Consider the following 20,659-nt stretch of genomic DNA (forward strand, 5'->3'; position numbering starts at 1 on the left):
TCAAGATGGCACAGATGGCAGCAGCACAGGCCACAGGATGGCCAGGCACAGTATTGGCTCCTTTTCTGGCTCTGGGAGCTCTCTTGGCTGGATTCAGAGCCTGTGAGCTCTACAGGAATCTCCAGCAGTGAAGACATCAGGTGTTCGTGGTGGTGATGGGGACTGCGTAGGTCCTCTTGCTTGCCTCTTCGCCACAGGAAGAAGTCCCTCCTGCTTCCAAGCTGATCCCAACTGGAGGATTGGATAGTGGAGACAATGTGTTTCCTTCCCTTCTCTATGTAGCCATCTCAGGCTTCTGTGGTCTATAGCTGCGGTCCCCAACCCTGGACCAGTCTGTGGCCTGTCAGGAACCAGACTGCACAGCAGGAGGTGAGTGGCAGGCGAGTGAGCAAAGCTTCATTTGTATTTACAGCCACTCCCCATCGCTTGCATCATCACATAAGCTCCGCCTCCTGTCAGATCAGCAGCAGCGTTAGATTTTCATAAGAGCACGAACTCTACTGTAAACTGCGCATAGGAGAGATCTAGGTTGTGCGTTCCTTATGAGAATCTAATGCCTGATGATCTGAGGCAGATCTGAGGCAGTGATGCTAGCTCTGGGCAGTGGCTGCAAATACAGATTATCATGAGCAGAGAGGTTTGACTACACAATAAATGTAATGCACTTGAATCATCCAGAAACCATCCCTCCTTCCCTCTAGGTCTGTGGAAAAATTGTCTTCCATGAAACTGGTCCCTGGTGCCAAAAATGTTGGGGACTGCTGCTCTATGGGATTTCTGCTGGTTTTTTGCTGTTCCCTAGTGTTCTTCTTTAGCTATTTGGTCAACATATAGTTGTATATTCATTGTTTTGGGTTTTTGGTGCATGTGTGTGGGGTGGAGGAAGAGTGGTAGGATGTTCTAGTTGACCATCTTGCTAACGTCCTAACTGGTATGATAACAGTCTTTATGGAATTGCTAATTTGTATGAATCCAAAGATAGCTGAAACATAAAACAGAACCTATTCACTTCAACTGCAGACATGAACCAAAGATTTGCATTGTGCATCCATGACTAAGACCTTTAACCACAATCTAGGGACACCAGACTAGATTGCCATTGACAGTACTGCACCTTCCTGAACTGTGTTTAGTGACAGCAGCTAAAAAAAACCTATGAACTAGGGAAACCAAAAAGTACACAGCCCCCAACAAATAATATGTATGCAATTTAACTCTCCACAATTTTACCATCTCTTTCCTTTCTTTCTGTCTGTCTCTACCCTTCCACTTCTCTCTCTCTGTCTCTCTCTCTGTTTCTCTCTTTCTCTCTCTCTCTCTCTCTCTCATACACACACACACACACACACACACACGCCCTCCCTCCTGTTCCTTGCTGGGGTGCCAGCCAGGAGGGCTGCATCAGAAGCCAGGAGGCTGGTCCCTGGCTTGGCTTGTTTTCTGGGCCACCTCTTGCTTGCCCCTCCCCCGGGTGCTCTGTTCTCTTCTCCATTATCTTCTTAGGTGCAGGGTTAAGCCCCCTTTGCTCTTGTTCCTTCAGTCCTCTTTTCTCCCTGACATGAAAACATCCCAAGAAATTTGCATATTTGGTTATAGTCCAGAGGTCTTGGACAGTCTTCAGTGCCTGTGTTGGAACCATTTTCTTTTCTCTCACTAATGCCATAGATAGGAGATGGGAGTAGGGGTGGTGTGGATTTCACCACTTCCCCCTGAAAGGGAGTAACTGAATCGATAGCACTGTTGCTGTTTCCATCTGTCAGGGTGACACGCCAACTGGCTAATGCTGAATTATTGATACTGCTTCCCAGAGCAAGTTAACCAAACAATTCAAAATCAGTGAAAAGAGGGTGGTCAATTGCAAATGAGGTTAAGTCCATTATGTTACAAGGACAGGAAGCTGATGGCTGCCTCCAAACCAAATCTGCTTGATTTATGTTATCGCTGAGAGAGGTCCTCAGTGCCACAAAGGGAAAGAAGACAACAGAACAACAAAATTACCCTTTTTACAAAAGAAGATTCAGATCATTCTCCAAATGAGCCACATTTACTAGCTAACCCCCACTCCCCATCCCGTAGCAGAATTTGTGTAGACATAACCAAAGGGGAAGTTCTTTCATAATCAAAAGAAATGCCAAGGTTTTCTTGAATAACTGTGATTCTTCCATGAATCTGATCTTCAGTCCTGAGGAAAAGGTGATTACTGGAAACACAAAGGCTCACTGGCTAAATTCCTACTCTGATTCACCTACTGGGTGTTAGGATACACAGAGCAATTAATAAACCCAAGATATGACAGCCCGTTGATTTTCCTGAACAGTGTCTTGGGAGGTCACAAAGCATTCTCGTATCTATTCACTGTCATAAATTCTATCCTTTAGGGAGAGCATTAATTGTTATGCATTGAGGAAACAGCTGCTTTATTTTATACACAGAGGTGCCAGGAAGTGCTTGCCCTGAAATTGTGTATGCCTCAGGTTGCCAGGTGTGATAAATAAATGGGCAAGTTGTACGTTTCCAGTCACTTGGATGGAACTTTCATTCAAGTGCCTGCCAAGACACATGAGCAGACCAGAGTGTTTAAAGGATTAACGTTCGTAGGTTTTAGGCATTCCATAGTCTTTCACCTGTCTACAGTTTTCACTCATCTTTCTCCGAGCCCAGTGAACTGTTACAAACACAGGTCTGCAGCACCATCTAGTGGACAGGAGAGTGGGGTAGTGCGCAGACAACTGGCTTTGACATTCGAAAGCCAAGTTTTGGGTTTGGCCCAACCCTCTTCTTCATGGTCGGGTATCCCAGCCATATTCTGAGCAGAACGAAACGTGAGTTGGAAGGCAGGCACTGCGGCCACAGTTTGGCCGAGGCATCCATTATTGGGGAGGAAAGAGCGCGGAGGCTGCGACCAAATGGAGCAGCGTATCGATCCGTGCATTTTGATCAGTGGAGAAATCAGTTATTAATCAACAAAGGACTATGGATTTCCCAGCACAGTCTGAGCCAGAAAGCAGTGTATCAGCTGATACTATCAACAACCAGAGTTGGGACGTTAACCACCAGCAACTATGCCCCTGGCTTCAGTAAGCAAATCATTAAAAGATGGGAAGGTCCTGACCTCTCCAGAGGGAGGGTTAGAGGAGACTGAGGAATTTTAAACAAAACATGAAAATAATCTACATTTTGTGGTTCAAAATGGTGCTAGTCATTAGTTCTCTTTACGTAAAAACATTGTGAAAACTACATATTTATACCATGTGGGTTCTTTTGCTTAACTAAAAATGGAGTTATTAGGACTAATAAAAAATCAATAATCAACAAATATTTATCGAGTGCCTAGCTAGTACCGGGTACTTCTCCAGGTGGAACAGACATTAAGTCTCTGCCCTTGTGTTAGTATTTAATACTCTCTGCTCTGTGACGTAGGTTCCATGGCGCTGCCACAAATTGGAACTAAATTTTCTCTAATTTTGTAACAACACACTTTAGAGTTACATTAAAATACCATTCTTGTATAAGCTATTTTTCTCAAAGAGAAGCAATAACCAAATATATTCAGTTTAGCTGTTAACTTTTTTCTCCTATTTCATTTTAATGAGATCATCCTTATTGATAACATTAAATATTCGGGCGTTCAACAAGGTTTTCTTGTGGAGATTGTCCTTTATAAGCAGGCTGGAAGCAATTTCAGATGAAAGACTGTGAAGTCCTTCAGGCACTTGGATTAAGGTCAGGTTCCTAAAAGCTTGCTCCACAGGGTCCATTGTCAAAGGGAAGGAATTGCAGTTGGAGGTTGCCTGGCTGGTTGGATAATCGAGATTTTACACCCTGTTCAAGAGCAGTTGTACAACCAACTAACTTTAGGAAGAGTTGACATTTTCAGAGAATCTGGTAATTTAGGGAAGAATGAAAAGTGGCAGGAGGAAGGGAAAAACCATAGGTTTCTTTGTGTGTGCGTGTGTTATGAATAGGATTGTAAAAAGTCTGGAGTATGAGAACTTGTTTCTTTATAATTTATTTTTTATTTTTTTGAGACAGAGTCTCACTCTGTCAGCCTGGTTAAAGTGCAGTGGCATTATCATAGTTCACTGCAACCTCAGACTCCTAGGATCAAGTGATCTTCCTGCCTCAGCCTCCCAAATATCGGGGACTACAGGTGTGCACCACCACGCCTGGCTAATTTTTTTCTATTTTTAGAAGTGGGGTCTCACTGTTGGCTCAGGCTGGTCTTAAACTCCTGACCTCAAGCAAACCTCCCGCCTCAGCCTCCCAGAGTGCTAGGATTATAGGCGTGAGCCACCACACCTGGCCTTCTCATTATTTTTTTAAAAATTATTTTTTCCAGCTTTATAAAGGTATAATTGACAAATAAAAATTGTATATATTTGTGGTATATGTGATGTTTTGATATATGTATTTGCTGTGAAATGAATTACCACAATCAAGCTAATTAACATATCCATTGTCTCATATTTTTTATGTGGTGAGAACATTTAATGTCTACTGTCTAGCAATTTTCAAGTATACAGTATGTTATTAATGTCTATAGTTGCCAAGCTGTACGATAAATCTCCAGAACGTATTCATCCCAACTGAAATTTTGTGATTTTTTTAAACCAATATCTCCCTGTCACTGCCGCCCCTCCTAACTTGTTTATTTCTTATTTGATTTGTAAAAGTGATTGAGAGACTTTTCTATGTTTCAGACACTGAAGAAACTAAGATGAATCAGACAATTTCCCTGCATGTGAGGCACTCTTTGTCAAATACTGGGGAAAAAGAAACACAGGTAATTACTATACAGTGTGATGAGAACCAGCCTAGGAACACCTTCTAGAGCAGTTCTCAAACTTGAGTGATTTGTTAAACTACAGATTGCTGTGCCCGTGCCCAGATGTTTGGCTCAGGAGGTCTTCAGTGGGTTCTGAGAATTTGCATTTTTAGCAAGTTCCAGGTGATGCTGATGCTGGACCGCTATTTTAGAGGGGGGAGTTGGGAAGGTTTCATGGAGGAGTGACAGTTCTGCTGGGACTTGTAAGAAATATTAAGAGTTTGGCAGATGGAGAGGGGATGAGCATTCCAGGCAGAGAATGGTGTGAGAAGGCACATGTGGGCATTGGTAAACCCTCCAGGGATGCTAGAGTGCTAGGCACATGGGGAAGGGCAGGGAGGGGAGGCCTAAACGGCAGGCTGGGGCTTTGGGTGCTGGGCTAAGAGTCTGAACATTGACCCATAAACAATGTGGACCCATAAGAGGTTTTTCCAGAGAATGACGTGATCAGATTTGTTTCCTACAAAAGAAATTGTCTGTCTACCATTTGAAGAGAGGAGAACTCCAGGCAGGAAAAGCAATTAGGAAGCTACTTCAATGATCCAGGTGATAAAACATTAAGGGCCTTAACTAAGCCCATGGAAGTTGGGATGAAAAGGCAGGAGCAAATGAGAAAGAGATTTAGGAGGCAGAATCAATTGTAATTAGGGACAGAGAAAGAGGTATTGAAAATGGGTCCATGATGTAATGCTGAGTAGAAGGTCTTGGTATAGGTTAAGATACTATAAGATAAAAACCAATTTCTGGTGAAAAATGGTTAATTTGATTTCAGAAAAAGTTGAAAGTGTTGTTAAAAAAAAAAAAAGGGTAAATGAATGAAAAGTTTGGCTGTACCTGTGTTAAACTGAATGGAACTAATCGATTGGTGATGGGATTGGAGTTTACATTCACCCTTTAAATGTTAAGCCAGGAAGAGATGAACTCCCATTTCCTTTCTCTTATTATTTCAATGCAGCCAGTCGAGATTTGGAGTTCATGTAATCAGGGCTACTTTAAAAAAATTATTCATTCTACTAATCACACACACTATCTATAATGTGCTTAAAATATAATTAGGGAGATGAAACAAGGACACTTGAAATGACAACATTAGACTTTAAATACACACCAAATGAGTGATGTAGATAAAAATGAGATTATTTTCAGTTAAAACATTCAGAGAAAGCTTCAAAGTCTTCTTTCCCTTCTACTTCTTTTTTCTGACACTTATCAATGAGGTGTCTTTCTCCCCTTGTTCATACCCATAGGCTAGCAGAAGGGTTGAACAGAAAAATATCGTTGAAACATAACTAAAATGTGTTAGAGGCCCAGAAATTCTCAATGGCAGAAAGTTAGAGGTCAGACGGTCAGTGAGAACAGTGCTTCTCAATTTGAATGTGCTCTTGAGGCACTTGGAAATCTTGTTAAAATGCAGACTCTGATTCTCCAAGTGGAATCTGGCGCTCTGCATTTCTAAGGACTCTAAAGTCATGCCTTAATGCTGCTGAAAATCCAGGTGCTCGGGCACTTCCTGTCAGCATGGTCGAAGCTATTGGCAGTGGAGTTTAGACAGACTTGAGACAGAATATTGCCTCTGTCAATTGGTAGGTGGTTGACCTTGGGCAAGTTATTAAACCTCAATCTAAGTTTTCTCTTCTGTAACAGTAATACCTTACTTATGGGGCTGATAGTGTCATTGTGCTTTCTGACATCTTTGGTAACCTTGAGGATAGCTTTTATGCTCAGATTTTCAGGGGCTGTTTTGGTTTTAAAAAGTAGTATTCATTTTAAATAAAGTTATGAATTCAAAAATTTAAGAGCTTAGACTTGAGTAGATGCCCATGTTTGAGTCTTAGCTCTATATGACTTATTGTTTTTATTTCAGGATATTACAGGGGTACAAATGTTTAGGTTACATATATTGCCTTTGTCCCACCCAGGTCAGAGTTTCAAGCATGTCCATCCCCCAGACGGTGCACACAGCACCCATTAGGTGTGAATATACCCATACCCCCTTCCCCCTTCCATCTTCCTGACATTCAATGAATGTTATTACTATATGTGCACTTAAGTGTTGATCAGTTATACCAATTTGATGGTGAGTACATGTGGTGCTTATTTTTCCATTCTTGGGATACTTCACTTAGTAGAATGGGCTCCAGCTCCATCCAGGGTAATACAAGAGGTGCTAGATCACCATTGTTTTTTGTGGCTGAGTAGAACTCCATGATATACCTATACAACATTTTATTAATCCAGTCATGTATTGATGGGCACTTGGGTTGTTTCCACATCTTTGCAATTGTGAATTGTGCTGCTATGGGCCAGTGACTTATCCTCATACACATCAACTCACTTAACTGTCACTACAACCCTGTATAGGTGCCATTATTACTCCCAGCTGAGGTCTCACTTTCCACTTCTGTAATCTGGGAATACTTACAGGGTAGTTGTCAGGAATAAATGAGTTAATGCATAAAAAACACTTAGAAAAGGCTTTGTGCATAAAAAGCTTTTATCATTATTCCTTAAGCCTTTGTTGGGTTCAACTCATAAATCTTAGCTTTTTATTTATAAATCTAGTGAATTTTAACAATGATTTATAAGGTAACATTTACAACCTAATTAATTTACCTTATACACTTTAAATTGCACCAATCCAGCATTTTTTATTTTCAAGAAATTCAGTTGTCTAAAAAACAAACAATATAAAGTACCTAAATAATTCTCATAAATCTAAAACTTTATACTTATAAATATGGGGAGTTTTAAGTAGTAACAGCAATGGGACTGATACATATGGTCCACTTGGAGTACAGACAATGAAGAAGTACATGACATGTAGAGAATTTAAAAACAATAAAAAAAACAATTAAATGATGGTTTTTATTATCATCATACATTGCCATGGTAACAATAACAGTGACAAAATACTCCTCTAAGCTGGAATGGACCACTCTTAGTCTTTACCCCTTCATACACCCATTAAGTTCTCTTTAATGTTCCAACACAGCTTAAAATGTTAGCAAAATTCTGTTTTACTTTTCAATTAAAAATAACAAGTCTAACTTGTCCCTCAGCTTCTCTATTAACTACTATAGTATGTCATTGAATATTATAAGTAATTAAAATATCAAATATTCACTAATTTTTCCCTAAACCTAGCTTAAAATATTAATACTATAGGTTTGATTTATGTGACCATTTATGCATTTGATTATTTTCCCAAGGCTTTACAATATTGACTCAATAATGGAACACTTTAGCATAGAATCTAAACTATGTCATGGATTAAGAGTATAAATTCTTGGGGCAAACTGCCTGTTTTGAAGACTGGCCCTGTCACTTGCTAGCTGTGTAACCCTGGGCTATTATATAACCTCTCTGTGTCTCAGTTTCCTCATCTATCAAATGGGGACACTAATAGTAGGTAGCTACCTTATAAAATAACTAAATTATTATACTAAACTGCTTAGTATATGTTAGAAATCGATTGACCATATAAGCATAGGTCTTTATACAAATTCTCTATTCCATTTTATTAATCTATTCATCTATTTTTAGACCAATACTATACTGTCTGGATTAGTGGCTTCATATAGAGTGTTGAAATCAGGTAGCACACGTTCTCCAAAGTTCTTTTTCAAGGTTGCTTTGCTATCCATCACTAGTGCAAGTATCTGGGCCTGAAACTTTCTTTCTGGGAAAGTTTTTAATTTTGAATTCAATTTCTCTAACAGATACAGGGCTATTTCTTTTTTAAAATTTCTTACAGTGTCAATTTTGATAATTTGAGTCTTTCAAGGAATTTTTCCATTTCATGTAAGTTGACAAATTTATTGGTATAAAGTTGTTTATAAATAGTACCATATTCTTTAAAAAATATGTTGTTTCTGTCTACTCAAACTATTGCAGGAAATCGAAGAGGAGGGAATACTTTCAAACTCATTTTATGAGGACAGCATTACCCTGATTCCAAAACCAGAAAAAAAAAACACAACAAAAAAGAAAACTACAGGCCACTATCCCTGATGAACATAGATATAAAAATTCTCAACAAGATACTAGCAAACTGAATTCAACAGCACATTAAAAACATCATTTACTATGATTAAGAGGGATTCTTCTTAGGGATACAAGGATGACTTAACATACACAAATCAACAAATGTGATATACACATTAATATTAGTAGAAAGACAAAAAACATACGATCATTTCAATAAATGCTGAAAAAACATTTGACAAATTTCAACATCCCTTCATGATAAAAACTCCCAACAAACTAGGTACTTCAACATAGTAAATGCCATATATGACAAACCCACAGCTAACATCATACTAAATGGAGAAAAGTAGATAGCTTTTCTTCTAAAAGCTGGAATAAGGCAAGTGTACCCAATTTCATCACTTCTGTTAAACATAGTCCTGGAAGTCCTAGCCAGAGCAATTAGGCAAGAGACAGAAATAAAGCCATCCAAATTAGAAAGGAGAAAGTCAAATTGTTCCTGTTTGCAGATGACACAGTCTTATATATAGAAAACTCTAAAGATTCAAACAAAAATCGGTTAAAACTAATAAATGAATTAAGTAAACTTGCAAGATACAAAATCAATATACAAAAATCAATAGTGTTTCTATATGCTAATAGTGAATTATCTATAAAAGAAATCAAGAAAATAATTCCACTTACATTAGGTATGAAATAATAAGATACATGGGAATAAACTTAACGAGGTGCAAGATCTCTACACTGAAAGCTATAAAACATTGGTTAAAGAAATTGAAGAGGACACAAATACATGGAAAGACATCCCATGTTCATGTATTAGAAGAATTAATATTCTTAAAATGGCCATATTGCCCTAAGTGATCCACAGATTTAATGCAATCTTTATCAAAACACCAATGACATTCTTCACAGAAATAGAAAAAACATCCTAAAATTCATATGGAACCACAAAAGGCCCAGAGCAATCCTAAGTAAAAATTACAAAGCTGGAAGCATCACACTACTTGACTTCAAAATATACTACAAAGCTATAGTAACCAAAAGAGCATGGTATTGCCATAAAAACAGACACGTAGACCAATGGAATAGAATGGAGAACTCAGAAATAAATTTATGCACCTATAGCCAACCACTTTTTGACAAAGAGGCCAGAACAAACATTGGGGAAAAGCAGATACCCAAATGCAGAAGAATGAGACTAGACTCCTACATTTCAACACATACAAAATTCAATTCAAAATGGATTAAAGACCTAAATGTGGAACCCAAAATTATGAAACTACTAGAAGAAAACATAGGGAAAATGCTTCATGACATTAGGCTGGGCAAGGATTTTTAAAATAAGACCTCAAAAGCACAGCCAATAAAAGCAAAATAGGCAAATGAGATTATATCACACCAAAAAGTTTCTGCACAGCAAAGGAAACAATCAACAGAGTGAAGAAATGACTTATAGAACAGGAGAAAATATTTGCAAACTATATATCTGACAAGGGTTTAATGTCCAGAATACATAAGGAAGTCAACACAATAAAACATATAATCCAATTTAAAATTGGTCAAAAGATGTGAATAGACATTTCTCAAAAGAAGACATACAAATGGCCAACAGGTATATGAAAATATGCTCAACATCACTAATCATCAGGGACATGCAAATCTAAACCACAAAGACATACCACTTCACTCCAGTTAGAATGGCCATTTTCAGAAAAACAAAAGGAAAGTGTTGGCAGGGATGTGAAGAAAAGGGATCAATCCCACTATTGGTAGGATTGTAAACTAGTACAGTTATGAAAAACAGTCTGTAGGTTTCTCAAAAAATTAAAAATAGTACTATATGATCCAGCAATCCCACTACTCATTATATAACTGAAGGAAATGAAATTAGTGTATTGAAGAAGTATCTGCACTCCCATATTTATTGCACACTATTTATAATAGCCAAAATATGGAACCAACCAAAGTGTCCATCAACAGATGAATGGATACAGAAAATGTGGTATATACACATAGTGGAATACTATTCATCCATAAAAAGAATGAAATCCTGTCACTTGTGACATTGATGAACCTGGATGACATCATGTTAAATGAAATAAGCCAGACATAGAAAGACAAACACCACGTGATCTCACTCATACATGGAATCTAAAGAAAAGAGTTGATATCCTAGAAGCAAAGAGAAGAGCAGTGGTTAACAGAGATTGAGGAAGCAAAGAGTGTGGGGAGAATGGGGAGATCTTGGTTTTGTATCGACTGGTAGAAAATTACAATTAGGAGGAATAAGTTCTAGTATTCTAGTACACAGCAGGGTGACTATGATTAATGGCTAAGTATTGAATACTAAAAAAATAGCTAGAAGAGCTAGAAGAGCTTTTGAATGTTCTCACCACAAAGAAATGAACAATGTATGAGATGATATATACACTAACTACCCTGATTGGATCATTATATATGTATCAAAACATCAAATTATACCCCTAAATATGTATAATTACAACATGCCAATTTAAAAAATACATATTATTTCCATAGATAGGCCTAGTCTTTCATTCCAGATATTGGTAATTTGTTTTCTTTCTTTTTTTCTTGATTGGCCTTGCTAAAGATTTATAACTTTTGTAAATCATTCAAAAGAACCAAATTGCTTTGTTCATTTTCTCTATTACTTGTCTATTTTCTATTTAATTGATGAGTTGATATCTGTTTTATTTTTATTATTTCCTTCCTTTCATTTACTTTGAGTTTAATCTGCTTAATGTAAAAGATTCTTAATATACTTAGGTTCTTAAAGTGGAAGCTGAGATCATTGACTTTTAGACATTTTGTGTTTCAAATATCAGCAAATAAATCTATAAAAATTTCCCTCTAAGCACTGTTTTAGCTGTATTCCACGCGTTTTTATGTGCCTTTTTCATTTTTATTCAGTTCAAAATAAATACTTTCTAATTTATCTTGTATTTTCCTTATGGATTAGTTCATGGTTAATAATTTAATTTCCGATTATTTTTCTTTCTGTGGGCTCTTAACTTTTCCCCTTCAGGTAATCTTCCTGTACCCCTCTGCTTATTGCACTGCAGTTTCTTTTGCATTTATTTAAGAAGAGAAGGACAACTAGGCTGGTGCTTTGAGGAAAATGATTAAGCTGATTATTTAGGTGAATTATTATGGATTGAGAAGTTGCTGTGTGCTCAATGCTGATCTATTTTATCAATAGCTTCTGGGACTAGCCTCACAGCTATAGGGAGAAGGAATGTTCCTGGTATCTTTAGTGTAAAATGTTTCCAAAATTCTAGGGTTTAAGGCACCTGCATCATGCTCTAGGAAAGGATTTTTATAGTTTAAATTGTTGACGTTACTTAATCCCAACATTTTTTCTAAGTTATGGTGATATATATTCAAATATTTGGAGAGTCTTAGGCTTTAACTTCCTTTTTTCAATGGGAGGAAATTCTGATATGGGTCTAAGACAAAATGGAGTCCCCAAGGACTCGCTGGGACTGGTTTCACTGTGCTTACAGAGGTAGTGCCAGGTTGTGTGCCCAGGGAAAGGGGCCATACAATAAGCCATTATCATCTGGACTTGCCTGCCATCTGGACCTTTTGATAAGTCCAGGAAACAATTATCTAAGTGTGGAGTCTATATGGTGGCGCAGGTCTGGAGGATTCTCCTATAAATCTCTCTCAGAGTAAAAGCACATGGTGGCTGAATAGGAATATGTGGGTTGTTGCCATCCTTTCTACCTCAAACATGATTAAGATATAACAGTTTGCCAAGCAACTGGAATAACAGCTAATAATATTAGCTAACATTTATTGAGCACTTTCTATGGATCAGGAACTATGCTAAATCTTTCATAGCCTATCTTATGTAAATCACACGAAGTCCCTAAGCTAAATACTGGTGTTATCAGCCTCTTTGCATTTGAGGAACTAAGTGAGTTGCCTCAGGTCACTTACAAGGACATTTTCTTCCGACCTGTTTACACCCAGTATAGCTTATCAAAATAATGAGGAGACTTCCCTCTTTGTCCTGGGCATTTGGTCACTTTCTGTAATAGAGCCAACCTTGTTTACAGGGCAATTGGAAGTCAAATGTATTTGGAAAAGCTCTCAATAGAATAGGCATCACAAGGATTGAAACATTTTCTTCCAGTGGTGTGGTCTCTATTACACAGCAAAACAAATGATGCAGAGAAACCCAAGACATTTTTGACAAGCTTCACACTGACAATGGGAGCAGGCAGCACTTCCAAATCCCATTTGTTTCTCCACTGCATACTAATCCCAGAGTTTATCAGTTTGAATTTATTCCCCAAAGAATAACTCCAGACTTAAGAATTCATTCTTAATTCTTAATTCTTGAGGGGAAATTTCCATATCCTGCATTAATAATCATAAGAATTCAGCAGCAATGTCACCAAGAGCACTCAGAAAACTGTTCTGTTCTCTCACATAGAGACAGTTTGATAATGAACTGATAAATAGAACCTTGAGGAATCAAAATTTACAACATAATACTTGTCATTCAGACATGTTTTCAATATGATGGCTCTAATAACGTACCTCCAAAGCATTTATTATAATGCATAGAAGAGAAAAATATTGGGGAAAGAGAATCAGCTATGCTTATCCAGATTTTCCCTTTTAATATGAAACTCCTGGATGTAGGGTCAGCGTCATGGACGTGTGACCTGTGCATTTGCACAGCACCCAGACTCAGAAGGACCCTGCACTCGCTTTAATGCCCAGCAGTCATCCTCATGAAATTGTGAATAATTTTATCTCTGAATTCATTTTTTGTAAACTAAGTATGATGGAACAATGAAGCACGTGGGTGAGCAGAGATATGTACACTAGGCATGCCCACCACTCCTCAGCACCCAACTGCATTTAGTGTTTATGATACCCCATGAGCACAGGACTCTGGTGGACCCACAATACATGAGAATTCTCATATTCTCAAAGGAATACAAGGATAAGTGTGTTAAGCATATGACTGAGTCTGTGGGAAAATGTGACAGTCCACATATTTCATTTGAACCAGAACTTGCTTCAAGTGCAAAAAGAAGGCAATGACATTCCGAGATACATGAGTGACAAAAGAATTCAATCATATCCTTTTTCCCATGTCCTTGTCACTTTTTCATTTGCATCACTTCCCTGTATTACCCGTACAGAAAAATCCAGAACATAAAGGAAGGGAACGGCAGAGCAGCCCACAGTTCCTTTTCCTTTCAGTCCCTTCTTTGCTCATCAATAAGCTGAGGGTAGAGGGTGTCAGGAGAACGTGTACATATTAAGAAGTGAAATAAAACAGTTGAGTTTGTGAGGCATTTCTGCTGTTCTGGTAAGAACAAAATATATATGCATATATGAGCTACAAAATATAAATTGTGTAATTCTAGTGATTCTGCATATGAGTTAAATGCTTTTATATTTGCATTGAAAACTGGCACCGCACAATATAAAGATGAATAGTAAAGTTTATGCTAATAGTTTAAAATTTAGGTTTTCTTTACCTAGAGTGACATTACATAGCAAATATAAAACCCCATGGCAAGTCAAGAGAGACTGCAGAAGGAAAAAGTTTTATGTTTTATAGTACCTTTAATGGTACATTTTCCTGCTTTTTTGAATAAGGGGCTTCACAAATTATGTTCCTAGGTTTGAGCTCTGTAGCCACAGACATTCTCTCTCGGCATCCATTTTGACCTTCACTGCATCTGACTGCTCTTTAATACTGTAGGCTTGGGGTTATATAAACCTCTTAGCTGCATTGAAGACAGAGTTTGCATTTCTGTCTCTCCTTTTCCTTATTGCTTTTAGATAATATTTTAGAGAAGGGAAAACTGCCATTTCTACTTGGCTAATTAAAAACTTCTCTGGCTTTCTGGCTTTGCCATTGGGATGATGTAGTCAGTCCTGGGCCTATCTTCTACTCCACTCCACCTTCTCGGCTTGTCTCTGTTGCTCTGGGTCAGGAATGGCTGCATTCCCAGCCTCTTCCCACCTGGGTTGCTCACACTGACTGCTGGCTGGGGCTATGAAAAAATGCCTTTGGGTATTAATCAGTGATGTATAAAAACCTTGCCCTTTAGAAGAAAAGAAAATGTGTAGTTTTAGTCATCTTTGAGAAACCTAATTAGATACTATAATATTCCTATGGGATCTGAAAAGTCTGTATTTTTATATTAAAAAACTTGCAGCTTTTTCCTGGAGAAATGTACAAGTAATTTTCAATTCCTAGCTCACTTCATCTAGAGACTCACCCTCAGTCTCAGTAACTTCCTGCACTCAGTATCACATCCTGGTTGCAAAACTCATAATGGATTCTCTAGTAATTTTCTTATGTACATGCACATCAGTGATTTTCTGTATTGGCTGCTTTTTGCTCCTGAGCTCCGTAGCTAAGGAATGAATAATTACTCAAAACACATAGTGTTTAGAGAAGGGGAGATGCCAAAGTCTGAAGGAGAAAATGGCCTCCTTAGCTAAGTTCCTCCACGTATTTCCAAGGACACGTGTAAAGGGTCAAGGCTGTCTGCTAATTTAACAATTTCCATACAGGTCAGCTGTTTTCAGCTGACTTTTGCACACAGCAAACAAGCAGCTTCGGGCAGGTGTTTTCGCCTGACCCTTCATTCACCTGCTCACGTTCTTTCCATCCATCTTTCTTCTAGGCCCACTCCCCACACGTCCCCCTTTATTTAAAATTAGGGACGGAGTGTGAGTAGGAGAAAGATGTAAGCTTCAGCCAATGTCTTTCCATAATAGCATTGGGAGGTCATCAATTGGCAGATCCATCATCCCAGAAAGTAAAAAGACAGGAAGTGACGAGACCAAGCATGACTGGTTGATAACAGATATTTTTGGGTGGTCATGGGAATGCACCACATTGTATTATGTAAGTCAGTAACACAGGAAGATTAGAGGAATGATGTATCACTGACTCCGTGATATTAAGCCAGTCTGTTCCGTTTCTCTGTCAGGAACGTGGAGGCAACCATACTCCTCCAGTCCATGTCGAGTCATTGGTAGACAGAGGGATCTCTGAGTCCCACCATGTTAGGTGAGCAGCCCTCAGGGTATCTGCTATTATGGGCAACAATAGCCAAATACGCTAGAAAAGTGTTCCCTGGGGTGTGAGGAGCCCCCAGTTGTGTTCCCATAGCTGAGGCTGGTGTCTCTAGTTGTTTCAATTGACCCCACCTGATCCTGGGCACCGTCATAGTGTTACCTGTCAGCTGCGGCTGGAGGGAGAGACATTTCATTTGTGGAATCGGGTTGCTGGGTTGATTCTTCCAGCTCATGATGTAGGTGAACTCATCTGGAAGGGAACCACTCGGGACCTGTAGAATTTTGAACACAAACATATCCTCTTCCCCATGTTAACTCAATTACAATCAAAGGCCAATCTCTTGGAATTAAAGACAGCTGGGGAAGGCCGGGTTGTAGAGGTCCCATCGGGACTATAATATCATTAAGAGCTCTTAGGTCCTGGAGTAAATGCCACTTATTGTTCTTTTTAGGTATGATGAATACAGAAGTGTTCCATAGGCTCAGGGAAGGTTCTATGTGTCCCACTTTAAGTTGGTCCATGAGATTTTAATTGTTTTAATTTATCCTGCTTAATGGACCACTGCTCTAGATGGGCGAATGAGTAGTCATTGTAAAGGTGTGGGTTGTATTGGATGCACCTGAGCAGTGGCCCCTAATGAAAAGGCTGAAGTTAGAAGATTCTATTGTTCTAGCAAATCTCATCCCCAGAAAGATTACCCCTCTCGTTGGCAATGTTGAAAAGTGGATGGGTTAACCAGGGGAGGACTAGAGTCCCCTTTGAGAGAGGGAGGAGGAGGAAGGCGCTCCTCCTGTTGAGCAGCAGAAGGCGATGGTGGAGAGAATGGCTCAGGATTCAGGAATTTTACGGCAGGGGACGCTGGCTCCTCCTGCAGAGCAGAGGAGCGGAGGAGGAGGAGCAGCTTCCCACAGATTAGAATCCGCAGAACATGTAAAGGAGTCAGCGCTGTTCGCACCAGGCTCCATGTAGCTAACACGGCAAGGGACACAGGAACTCCCTGTCTGAAATTCTTCTTAAAAACCTTCGCTACCTGTTCCCAGAGCTCTAAATCTAACGTGCCCTCATCTGGGAGCCAAGGGCAACGCTGTCTTACTGCACTTTAGAGTTGTCGTAAAGCTTTTGGTTCAACAGAACACCGGGCAACCTTTAAGAGTCGTTGCAAAGTGCGCAGATAAATTTGCTGATCTTTCGTCAGGTGCTGCCCCATTCTAGAAACCCCCTTCTGAACTACGCACGTCGGTCCCTTTCCCAAAGCAGCGGGCGGGACTGTCCCTTACCGGGATGATTCCCCTTGTGGTCCGGAGGGTGAAAACGCTCACTGGCCGCGCGGATTCATGAATCACATCGGGGTCACCGCCTGTAGTGGCTGCTTTTCGCTCCTGAGCTCGGTAGCAAAGCAACAATTACTCGAAACACCTAGGAGTTAGAGAGAGGAAGAAAATGCCAAAGTCCGAAGGACAAAATGACCCCCTCAGCTAGGTTCCTCCCCATATTTATTTCTAAGGACACGTGCAAAGGGTCAGGGGCCCTTTTGCTAATTTGTTTAACAACTTCCATACAGGTCAGCTGGTTTCAGGGGACCTTTGCACTCAGCAAACAAGCAGCTTCGGGCAGGTGTTTTCTCTCGACCCTTCATTCACCTGCTCACGTTCTTTCCATCCATCCATCCTTTCTTGTAGGCCTAGCCCCCACAATTTTCTAGACTGGGTCTAATACTATCAAGACCATATTTATATTTCTTCTGTATGTAACCACAATCTAAATTTTATAAAAACTAAAGTTTGCACCTCCATTGTAGCTGTCGGCACAGTGCTACGGGAAAAACACCGGCCAGGCTAGTAAGAGACTGGGCCATGTTTATACACTCAGGGACCTCAGAGACTGACCTTTCTCTCCTGTGTGTTGGTTGTCTACGTGTCTCAGAGGAGATTAAGGAGGGAAGGAACACAGCCTGTGTTTCTCACGCCAGTGAGTGAGATGAGCACGGGCTCTGGGCTCAGACTTCCTGCCATTGCCACTTAACTAAAAGTGTGATTTTGAACAAGTTCTTAATTTCTGTGTGCCTAGGTTTCTTCTTCTGCAAAATGAGGATGAAGATGCCAGTAGTACCACCTCATGAGGTTTTTGGAGAAGTCAAGCAGATAACGTACATAAAGTGCTGGGGAAGTAGTGCTTCGTAAATACACATTGTTCATGTCGTGATAGGGCTGAATCCTGTGTTCTTAATGAAATCCTAAGGAGGAGAGTCCAGTTTTTGATACTGGGACTCCGGAGGAGGACGTGTGGGTGAGGGGGCTTGCAGGTGCCGTCACACAGCCGGCAGCTAGAGCGTCTCACTTGGCCGCAATTAGAGATCTTCTCTCTGCCGGCCTGGCTCTGCCAGCCACTACACCAACAATTAAGAACGTGGCTGCTTCTGCAGCTGCTCTCATGATGGGCATAACTCTTGTCGTTTACAAAGCACTTTCATACATTTTTCTCTTTGCCTTTTTAAAACAATTCTGTGAGGAGGGCTTTATCATTCCCATTTTACAAATGAGACTTACATTAAGTGATTCTCCCAAGTTCATGCTACTTGTAAGAAGTGGAAGCTGTTCTCTAACCAAAGGCTTTTCCTTTATTGCATGCTTGCTTTACTAAACTGGTTTTTGAGTGATTTGGAGATTGACCACAATAGCCTCTAAGACTTGCTCTCCAGGGTGTTTCTTAAACTTCAAGGTTTACAAGAATGAGTAGGGAACTTTCAAAATGTAGACTCCTAGGACCAGGAAGTCTGAGGTTTGGGAAGGGAACTCGGAATCTGCCATTTGTTCCTCTACATCTCTTAGGATCCCATTTTGACCTTCACTACCTTTGGCTGTGGTTCCTTTATGATTGTAATTTGGGGTTGTATATACCTCTTAGCTGCATTGAGCATTGAGTCAGGTGATTCTGTTCACAGGTGGCCTAGGAAACTACAGTTGCTAGAGACAAGAGATGAGTAAAAGAGACAGTAATTTCCTCTGTGGAGTTTGCAGACTAGTGTGAGAAATGAACAAGTAAACAATCCAGTTCCACACAGTGTGATGAGACTCTTACATTCATCTGGAGAACATGCCTGTCTCAATCCTGCCCTTGCTATGTTTTTGCTTGTATAGAGTTAGGTACAAATTCACCAATTTATCACTGGAGGAGGTTTGCCTAATTTTGTGCTTTGAAGGTCCTATGTTAGACTGACCCAGATTTAAATCACATAAAATTCTTACAAACTGAACACAAGTTTATACGTATTTATATGTGCAATTTCTTCTCACCTCTATGTCTATTCTTTTCCTTTACTCACCAAAAATAGCATGGAATATCACTCCACAACCATCTCATATGATAAATACCATGGCCACATGTTTGCTCAGGGACTTACTACTTATCAAGTGCTTTTGCTTATCTGTATTACTTGATTCTTGTAATGACTTGGCGAGGTAGGTAGAAGAATTATTACCTGTTTTACAGAGAGGAGGCAGAAGTTCAGGGAAGTTTTGGCTTGGCCATTATTACCCACCTGGTTAGTGGCAGAATGGAACACAATCCTCATCCTCTGACTCCCAACCCAGGGCTGTTTCCATGGCATTGAACAGCAAAATCAATCAGCAAACTCTGGGCAGAGCTGCAGGGACTGGAAAATACCTAACCTGGATGGAGCTTCTGCAACACAAACATGAGAATCCAGGCATCTCCTTTTAGTAGTACTGATCAATGACCTGGTCTGCCCAGTCTTTAAAGCTGTGTTTTGAATATTAATGGCGACAAGCAAATTACAGGGCAGAGGGCAGCAAATACACCAGGCCCATTAGGCATGAGTAAAATGGCCACTTTTAAAAGCTGCTGTTGTGCCTCACAGGGAAACATACACATGAGTAAAAGGAGACCAAACCCAGTAGCGTAATACCTTAAAAATCCATCAAGAAAACTTACCTCAAGCAGAGACTGTAGTTTCTGTCAGTGAGAGATTAAATGTTACTGTCTGCTTCTGTCATTTTCTTCTCTTAGCAGTTTTGAATTACTTTTTAAATAAAATCATAGTTGAGAATTGTTTGTTTTCTAGAAAGTAAGCAAACTCTATTCTTGTTCCATCTGATCATTTTTATTTGGACACTTTGGACATATATAAAATATTGGAGACTGTTACAGCAAGGTTCTGTAAATTGATTAGCAACATACAGTTTCTTAATGGATAGGTTCGTTAGGGTATTTAAAAATATAGCCCCAGAGTAAATGTTGTCCAAATAGTGGCATAAGCCCTATCTGAATATTCACATTACCAACCAAACAGCTGGAAATCGTGAGTGCATGATTCACTGGCTTTGAGGGTGGCTTCATGGTGAATAAAGTAGCTTTATAAAAATCAATAGAGTGATTACAATTACCAAGTGCATTACTTCAAAGATATTAAAAGCCATAAATCAAACACATCAGCTAAAGAATAACGATGCTGTTATGTATAAACAAGAAAGCATGATACCAGCTGAAGAGGTGTCCAGAATCCTATCTGAGACTTCTGAAGAACTGAAAACAAGTGGTTGCTCTTTGTTTTTAGAATCACTCTTAAGGCAGTTTGTCACAAGTCTTACAAAGCAAAACACACAATTTTGTAATCACTGACAGACAGTTGGAAGGGAGAAGAAATCCAATCATGCTGAAAGATTTGGCTGGAATTGTCTCTGCTCAACTAGCAGAGATTGGCTTGGCCAGGAGTGCGTTAGTCAGTGCTCTGCACTCCCACA

The 20,659-nt window shown here is 39.6% G+C and overlaps 1 long non-coding RNA gene across 1 annotated transcript; it reads right to left on the reverse strand.

The window, feature by feature from the left end:
- LOC138395778 (uncharacterized) lies at positions 1-17,234 on the reverse strand. The gene is made up of 3 exons (XR_011235553.1): positions 17,177-17,234; positions 16,059-16,170; positions 1-355 (listed from the first exon to the last, which is right to left on the reverse strand). It is a non-coding gene; the product is annotated as an uncharacterized lncRNA (long non-coding RNA).
- Positions 17,235-20,659: the final 3,425 nt, after the last annotated feature.

The sequence above is a fragment of the Eulemur rufifrons genome, chromosome 15, assembly GCF_041146395.1.
Source record: "Eulemur rufifrons isolate Redbay chromosome 15, OSU_ERuf_1, whole genome shotgun sequence".
Classification (NCBI taxonomy): Eukaryota; Metazoa; Chordata; class Mammalia; order Primates; family Lemuridae; genus Eulemur; species Eulemur rufifrons.